The sequence below is a fragment of the Molothrus ater genome, chromosome 1 (assembly GCF_012460135.2).
Source record: "Molothrus ater isolate BHLD 08-10-18 breed brown headed cowbird chromosome 1, BPBGC_Mater_1.1, whole genome shotgun sequence".
In the NCBI taxonomy this organism is placed as follows: domain Eukaryota; kingdom Metazoa; phylum Chordata; class Aves; order Passeriformes; family Icteridae; genus Molothrus; species Molothrus ater.
This window is the reverse complement of record NC_050478.2, coordinates 117689399-117698330: the sequence shown is the minus strand read 5'-3', so window position 1 is coordinate 117698330 and position 8932 is coordinate 117689399. Positions and strand designations below refer to the sequence as shown.

The following is an 8932-nucleotide window of genomic DNA, read 5'->3' as shown; positions in this document are numbered from 1 at the left end:
CCGGCGAGGCCCCGCGGAACAAAGACTTCCGCTGCCGGCGGCGCGGGGACCCCGGCCTCTCCCCTCCCCGCCCCCGCACCCTCCCCGCACCCGCCGGCTTGGCCCGGCCACGGCCGCCGCCTCCCCCGGAGCCGCGTCCCCGGTGTGCCGGCCGCGCACGCCCCTGCCCGGCGCACGTCGCGCTGCCACCGCCGCCCCGCCGCCCTCCCCCGCGCGTAAGCTGCCCCGCACACCCCACGCCGCCGCCGCCGCCCCCCTTGCTCTCCGCGCCCGCCAGCCGCTGCCTTGCGCCTCGCCCCACCGCCCGGGCCAGCGCACAAAGCCCGCACGCCGCTCCGCCGCCCGCCGGCACCGCTCCGCGCCGCTCTGCCCACACCGAGCCCACACGCTGCGCCCCCTCCCCGCCTGTCCCTCGCAACCTCCGCACGCTCCTCTTGGCGCATCCATCCAAGCTGCCTCTCCGCACACGGCTCTGCTGCAGTGCCCCCGCGGCACCTCGGGCACCCCCGCCCCGGCACCAGCTCCGCTCATGGCTCTGCCGCTGCCGGCCCGCGGCACAGACGCTGCTCCGCTGCCCCCCGCGCACCGCGCCGTGCCCCGGGCGCGCGTTCCTCGCTTCCAGAGGAGCCCCGCAAGAGGAGGAGCCATTACCGAGCAGGCACTCCTAGCCACCGGCTGAGCGATGCGCAAAGAACAATCCTCGCGATGATAATATTAGAAAATGTATTTATTTCCCATTAATCGACTTTACATGGTTCAGCCCAAGAAAGCGAGAGGTCAAGTCACCACTGCCTTGAAAAACCACCGCGGCTCCCGCACCGCTCCAGTAGCCCCCCACGGCCCCGTTACCTGCTGCTGACAGCTGCCCCCGCGGGCCCGTCCCGTGGCAGCGGCATCTCCTTTCCACCGGGCTGAGCCAATCAGTCCACCAGTCCTAGTTAGTCTCGGTTTCCGTAGGTGAGTACAGGTTGTCTTTATTGCTTTGTCTCTCCTTTTCTTTCTTTCTTTCTTTCTTTCTTTCTTTCTTTCTTTCTTTCTTTCTTTCTTTCTTTCTTTCTTTCTTTCTTTCTTTCTTTCTTTCTTTCTTTCTTTCTTTCTTTCTTTCTTTCTTTCTTTCTTTCTTTCTTTTTTTTTAAGCTCATTGCAATTATTTTTGTTATTAACATTATTGTTATGGTATGCTCTAGCGAGATTTTTCATGCTGCTTTGAGGATCCGCTCTTGGCATTCACCGCGTGCCTTAATTGTATGACATTAAATCAAGGTCCGCTGTGAACACGGAGAGTCAGAGCCTTAGAGCGCTGTCTCTCGCTCTCTCTCTCTCTCAGCAGAACAGCAATTGATCCCCGAAAAAAAACCCGGTAATTTCCCTCCGCCCTAGTCCCATTGTGGCCCAGGCTGCATATAACTCATGCTCGAGTTTTCTTACTAGCCAGTCTGTTGTTTGCAACGCTCAGGAAGCTGTTAAATATGCATTTAATCGATTAAAAAAAAAAGAAAAAATGTAATAATATAAGCGTGTGCCTATCGCAAAATTCCAGACGACTGCTTTAATTTCACCAGCGTCTTCGCGGGATTTTAAACACAGCAGTTGACTCTCCCCGACTCGACGTCTGTCATTTGGCATCCCTGGCCGAGAGGAATGACCATGTCTTTCCGGCTGTCTCGGTCCGCCTGGTCCTGCGGCTCCCCTGGAGCACGGGCGGGGGGAGCCCTCACCCCCAGAGCATCCCCGCTCCCCTTGGCCAGGGGGAGGGCGGGGGGGGAAGAGGGGATCTTTCGGCGATGAAAAATGAAAGGGCAGGACGTGTCATCTTTCTTTGTAAAGCAGAAAAAAATTTAACTCACTCGCACCTGCCCCTTTCCCGGGAGGGTCTGGGCAGCCCATCTGGCTTGCCTACACTGAACTGGCGAGTGAGGAAATGAGGGGTGAAGTCATTACAATAATTAAAAAAAAAATTAGCCTAAGCTTTTATTATTATTATTATTATTACGCTTTTTGCCATCTTTCACGGCTCAGAATCGGGACCATTCATTCCTTTTCGGTGCCGACGGCGCGCCGGGAGGAGCGGAGCGGCCGGGCACCTTGCATCACCCTGCGGGCTCCAGCACGGCCGGACCCCAGGAACCGGGCAGCTGACCTCGACTGCTTCCTCGGCGCCAGGGCCCGCGAGAGAGAGAGGAGGCGAGGCGGGATGTGCTGCGGCTGCAGGCGGCGGCGGGCGGGATCCTGCGGCTAGCTGGGCTTCCCAGAGACTTTTCCCGTAGCTTGCCGGGGCATCCGGGGGCAAACTGGGAAGGCGGCTCCGGGCCCCCTCGGCACCGTAGCTCCTGCGTGCGGCCGCCTGGAAAACAGACAAAGCGAGAGCGTTAGAAATGCAGGCGGGGAGGAAAGGAAAGGCAGGCGGGGAGGGAAGGGCGCCGGGAGCCCGCACGCCGCGCGGTTGCCAATGACAAAAGGGAGAGAGGGGGGAGTCAGAGCAGGAGAAGGGCGGGGAGGGAAAGGGGAAGGGGAGGAAGAGAAGGGAAGGGGGGCCACACGGACTGACGCGAAGCTGGGGTCGGCCAGACCCGAGCCTGTGGGGCTGCTTGTTCCGCGGCCGAGGACGGACAAGGCGGAACGCCCATCACCGCAGCGCTAGGGCGAGCGGGCATCTGGGTCCCTGCAGCGCGGTGGGAACGGGCCAGCCGCGGGGAACCGCAGAGAGCAACCTCCCTGCCCACCGCTGCAAAAATCCCCGGAGAGCAAGCACAGGGGAAAGCTTAAAAAAATAGAAGAAAAGAAAATAATAAGGGACTGTGAAGGGGGTGGGGAACAGCAGTCCCCCCTTCTTTTTGGTCTTGAGGACGGTACTAGAGCAAAGAATCATAGGGAGAAATCCAAACATCCAAATAAAAATAAGAAATAGGAACCCACTCCAAATACCAAAAAAGAGAATCACAATCAAAAAGAAATGGTCAAACCTGCCGAGGGCTGGCGGCTCCTCCACCCAGTCGGAGCCGGGGAGCTCAGGAGAGGAGAGCCCCTCTAGCTGCTTTCGGGGGATAGGAAGCGGTCCGGTCTCTCCCCCTCGCTTGCTGCTCCAGAATTAGGGATTAATGCCTCTCCAGCCAAACAAATAAGGCATCTGCCTTCAGTACAAGAGGATTACACGGGGTTGCTGACGTCACCAGCCAGGCAGATGTTGGCTCCCAAAGTCCTGATCATCTCCCGTGTCCTTGAAACCCGGCACAATCCCAGACCCGCGCCGCCCGGCCGGGTCCCTGCAAGGTCGAGGGGGACCTGGTCGGAGGGGACCCCGCCGAGCCGCTCTCTCCCAAAACGTCCTCACGCATCATCGGGAGAGAAAGGTGTGAAAAGCCGAGCCCGGCAGAAAGTTCAACCCTCCCCCTTCCCTCCGGGTCCTCTCCCTCCACCCCCCGCCCTCCCCCACCTCCCCAACCTCAATGTCACATGAATCTGTACAGTCATAGCGAGGAAGAGGAGCCTGGTCCCCGGCTCACCCAGAGGCCACCCTCCCCGCACGGCAGCGCCGACCCCCCCTCACTGCGGCACCGCCGCGCCCCCGGCCCCGCGCCGCCCCAGCCTCCCGCCCGCCCGCCCGCAGCTGCCCGGAGCCCGGAGCCCGGAGCCCGGGCCGGGCCGCGCCGTGCCCCGCGGCTTTGTTCCCGTCGTGCCCGTCCCGGAGCGGCTCGCCGGCCGTGCGGGGACAGCCCTCCCTCTCCCTGTCCCGGAGCTGCGCGGTGCCTCTGCGGCAGGCAGGCCCCGGCGGGCGGGCAGCGAGCCGAGCAGAGCCCGGCCGAGCCGAGCCGGGCCGGGCGCGCAGGGAGCGCTGAGGCGGCTCAAGGCCTCCTCTCGCCCTGCGGGGACGGCGGCAGGCGCTGGAGTAGGGTTCTCCTGGCTAAAGGACTTGGAGGTTGCGTTTCTGCAGTTCTTAGGTGGAGGCAGAGCGGCTCGTCGTTCCCATGGCTCAGCCCCGAGTTTGCTGGAGCTGTAGGGTGGGTTGGAAGTGCCGCAAAGTACATCTGAAAGGGGAATCCAATTAGAAGCGCGATCAAAATAAAAAAAGAAATTTGCCTGAGAACCACGTCTGTTGCTTTTGCTGTGGCATAAAGTCCATGACTCATCATCACTACTCCCTTTGCATCAAACAATGGTTTCAATCATTTCGGTACTGCAGAAAGGCAAACTAGACGATGTGACATAACGGAGCAGGCTGAAGAAGAAGGGATCGCCAGTATCTAGGCTCCTGTTGGGTTGATGTTGTTGTTGTTCAAAGGAGCTGTTTTATAGATCTGTTCCATATTATCCTTGTCTGTCAAAGTGGCATTTAATTTTTCCAATTGTGGAACTTGGTCACTGATAAAATCAATTTAATTTACACCACTGTCATTCAGTCGATCCGAGCAGTAGATTTATTTTTGGCTCGGAGTTGAAGGGAAAAAGCAATCGTATGCAGAATGGAGAGATCCTTTTACTTCTTTTGCGAGCAGTAAGAAGAGAAATCACTGGCATGGCATTTTAGCAGAGCTTGCTCTCCTGCAGAGAATTATAAATGCAATTTCTCAAGTCTTTTGCCTAGAATCTTGAGCAGACACACGAGAGGGATAACAAGAAAGACAGAGCAGCTCGGGGCCCCGGCGTTCCGTGGGGGCCGACAGGCCCTCACTGCCCCTTCCCGGGGTGACACCAGCCGGCTGCATCCGCGCCCGGTCCCTGTCCATGGTCCTGACCCGCCGGCGTCAGCGGGCGCTGCTCCCGCGGCCGTGCCCGTGGCCCTGCGCGCCCCTCCGCGCCAGCGCGGCCCGCCGCCGCCGCGGGGCCGGAGAGCCTGCCACCCTCCGCGGCAGCTCCATCAACACCTCTGCTTTACTGATGTTGCTATTATTATTAATACCTTTTTTTTTTTTCAAATTCAGCACCTTGGAAGGAGGTGGCGGTGGTAGTGAGAATTTACCTTTCTTGGGCTTTATTTGTTAGCTCTCCTTTTTCAAAGAGCTTTTAATCACTGGCGCCTGGGCAAGCCCACATTCTAATGTAAGGTGGTCTTTAAACCTCGGATTCTCATTTGTTTCCTTAAATGGATTAACGTGCAAATTCAGATGCGGTTTTTAGTAACCGGTACCTACCTACGGGATGACCTGACGAGAACTGACAACATTGCAAACTATTTTTTTTTTTTATTAGAAGTTGCAGCAGGAATAACTTGCACACGATGGTTAAATACCCTCTAAGATATCACTTTGCATATATATATGGCCTCTTTCTGGTCCTAAAAGAAAGATCTTGCTACCTAGCTACATGCGTGTGCAGAGATACATTCTCTCTCTCACGTACAAATAGATGTATATATACATAAATTTTAAATAATTTAGTGGAAAAGTCAGGCGTCGCCGTTGACAAGTCTTTTCTCAGATCACACACACACGCACACACACACACACGCGCACACACACACACAATTGGCTAATGCTGTTCCTTAGCATTTAAAAGAAAGGACAGGTCTCGAAATATTATGCCTTCAGTCCTCCTCATTCTCTCATAACCTGCTCCCCCGAGTTGAATAACTGGGGCAAAGAGCAGCTGAAATAGCCCCTACACTGCAAGAGGCTCTGAATGCGGCAGCTTTAGAAATTGTGCACTAGCCCTGCAAAGAGAAATGTGTGGGCTCTCTAGAATGTGATGTGCTACCGGCTGGGGAAAAGGCAGAGCTGAAGCCATTCACACTTCGTAGGCTGGGAGATTTCTTTCAAAAGAGCCCTGAAGTATTTAGGATTTGGGGGGAAACCCTTGTACCGGAAGAAAATGGCCTAAACACAATAGGACTCGCCATTTTCTCCTTCCAAAGCACAAAGCAGCTCCGCGGCTTCAGCACCACACAAAGAAAGCCCGGACCCTCTGAATTCTCTTACATTTTCCCCCACGATTTCAAAAGCCTTGCCCTCTATCCGATCCGCTTTCCCAGGAGCGCTCTCACAGAAATAAAGAAAGAAAGGAGGAAAGGGAGGGGGAGAAAAGCGACTACGCTAGGCGCGAGAGAGACGGTTTTGGTCTTAGTTTATTTTAAGCAAATCCTGCCACGGAAAAGTAACACCATCACATGTACACTTGAGGAGTGTGTCTGTGTGGGGGGAGGGGGGTTGGAATCCCAAAAAACCAAACAGCTGGAAAGCTGTTTTGACCACCGCATTCCTTCGAGCTGGGCGGACTCAAGTTGCATTACAGAGACCCAAGCAGACCACGCTTCCTGGGGATGTGAATGCACACACACAGGCGTGCACATTCCCGGGCCAAAAAAAAAAAAAGAAAAAAAAAAGAAAAAAGAAAATCAATGCATCCAAGCCCACAAAGTGGTGCTGAGAACAGCCCTCTGTCCCTCTCACTGCCGGCACCGGGCGCTCCTCCGTGCCCGCAGAGCCCCGCACCCCCGGCTGCTGCCCTGCTTCCGCACCGCGCTCTGCCCAGCCGCCCGCCCCTCTCCCTCTCCCGCTTTTATTTTCTTATTTTAGCAAACCGGCAGAAGACTGAAAAGGAGGGGATGACATATTTAAGGCAAAAAGAAAAAAGAAAAAAAAGAGGGGGAAAACAAAGAATCAAAACAAACCCCAGCAACCCCAACCTAAACAACAGCCTGTCACTATCACCCTGAAATGCAGCAAGAGACTTTGTACTTACAGGCAGCGCTAAAGTGAATAATCCTCATCCCAGCGTGGTTGGGCTTGTTAGGGTTTTCTTTCCCCTTTTTTTTTTTTTTTGGTCTAGTTGTTTTTAAGTACTTTTTTTTTGTTCCCGTCGTCCATGGCTCGGAGTGGATTCAAGCAAAAGCGGCCGGTTAGCAGGAATAAAAATAGAAGTGATTTCATTGTGTAAATGCAGCAAAGACACAAGAAGCCGTGTTTCTCCTAATACTTTCGGCTTGGGAACCAGCAGCTCTCAGCTCAGGAAAGCAGGACTCTGTGAATCTCCCCCTCCTCTCTCTCTCTTCCTCTCTCTCTCTGTCACACACACACATACACGAATACGCACACACACACACACACACACATACACACTTACTTTTCTTCTTCTTCTTGCTTTTTTTTTCTTTCTTTTTTTTTTTTTTTTCAAAAGAGGGCAGGCCGTTCCCTGAATCCCAATGAGTTAAGTCAGTCACTTTCCTTCACATGCATCACAGCCTCCTTAGAGCTTCAGGCACAAAAGAGCATTTAGCTGCCTCCAATTTGTGTAGAAGGCCTGGCCTTATTCTTTTTTATTTATTTATTTTTAAAATATATTTAAATAGTGTGTTTCGCCTAGTAAAAAAATACCACGTCCCCAACTTTGACGACCGAACCACTAATTGTAACCTTTTAAATAAATTCTTGAACTTGTATGCATACTTAGCTGGTCTGCAGGGGCTTCACAAGAAATTGATGCACAGTATTTCTCAGCTATCCAGACCCACACCCTGCTTTCTGTAAAGGTCAGAGCTGTACAATCCACAATTACTTTCCAATGAAGTCTTATATCAACAAAACCTCCTTGAAAGGATTACAGGCCTCTAAAAATAAAGCTTTAATCTTAGATATGCACGGTGGCATATTCCATTTCAATCAAATATGAGGGATTGTTTTAAAAAATGACTGCACATACAAACGTGTATTTTCATGCAGGGTTACTTTTTCCAGGTGGACAGAGATAAGCATAAACAAGGCTGTACTGGCTCCACATTTCATCGCCTATTTCATGTTTATTCTTTATTCTAGTGGATGCAGGAACATCCATTCATGTGTATGTGTGTCTATGCAAATATACATATATAAATATATATAACTACATATTTGTGCATGGCGGTGTGGGTCGTCAGAGAGCCGCAGGGCTGGCAGGAGCCCGTCACCAGGCAAATGAAGCGCCAAAGGGACCCAGCGGTGGCCCTTGCCGCCGCGGAGCCGCAGCGAGAAGAAAGGCCGGTCTGCGCCGGGGGCCGGTGGGCACTGCCCTGCCCAGGGCCGCCCCCATCACTGCCCGGGGTGCCCTGGGGGACACCAGGGTGGCCAGAGCCACCCCGACGTCTCTGTCACCTCAGGAGTTCTTGGCACTTTCTTTGCATGCTTGTCATCCCCTAATTCCAGCTGCACTTGCTCAAATGGGCGGTAATCCGACTGTAGAGGAGATTACGGAACCAGAGATAGCTGCATTTAGGATTACCAAAAGGAAATGAAGGAATCTAATCCACTCCCACCCCTTACGTTGCTGGGTTTCAATAAGACCTTATACCACCTTTTAGGATTTTAAACAAATGAATTTGCTTGCAGAAGGGGACAGAAAGAGACCGAGTGATGGAGAGTGTGTTTGCCCATTAAATGAACTGAATAGGAGAGGATAAGTTGAATTGCAAAAGCAGCCAGGGCCGATCTGCTTTTTTCTGCATCCCAATATGGGCCCAAGGCTTGCAGCTTCCTTAGTGCTCTCCTCAGGACCAGGGCAGGTTTAGGAAGCCACACTGGAAATCCATGTCTAAACTGCAAAATCAACCTGGTACTGACTCGAACTGCAATATGACACTCCCCCACCACATCACGCACCTCAGAAGCCAAAACCCGACAGCATAATGTGAAGCTGTAAGTACGTTGTTTCCAGTCAATAAGAATTCCAGTCAATCAGTAAACCATAGAACGTGCCTATCTTCAGAGGATTGTTTCTGCTCTATTTTGGTTGCATAAAGACAAGCAGAAAGTAACTAGCGCTTGCTACAGTGATAAAAGTAAAGTCCTCTTGTTTTTCCTAGTTTCCCTTGCAGCCAAAAAAACACCATATACTTCTGTTTCCAAACATACAGGAAGTCTGCAATGAGAGAACTGAGCTACCCTAGTACTGAGACCCGGTCCTCCCTCTGTTTAAAAGCTACAAGAAGAGTAATACAGAATTAAAAACCAAACCAAATAAAAAAGAA

At 53.2% G+C, this 8932-nt stretch overlaps 1 long non-coding RNA gene across 1 annotated transcript; it reads right to left on the bottom strand.

The window, feature by feature from the left end:
* Positions 1–6040: 6040 nt before the first annotated feature.
* On the bottom strand, positions 6041–7432 carry LOC118699752 (uncharacterized). The gene is made up of 2 exons (XR_004982118.2): positions 6676–7432; positions 6041–6247 (listed from the first exon to the last, which is right to left on the bottom strand). It is a non-coding gene; the product is annotated as an uncharacterized LOC118699752 (long non-coding RNA).
* Between the last annotated feature and the right edge of the window lie 1500 nt (positions 7433–8932).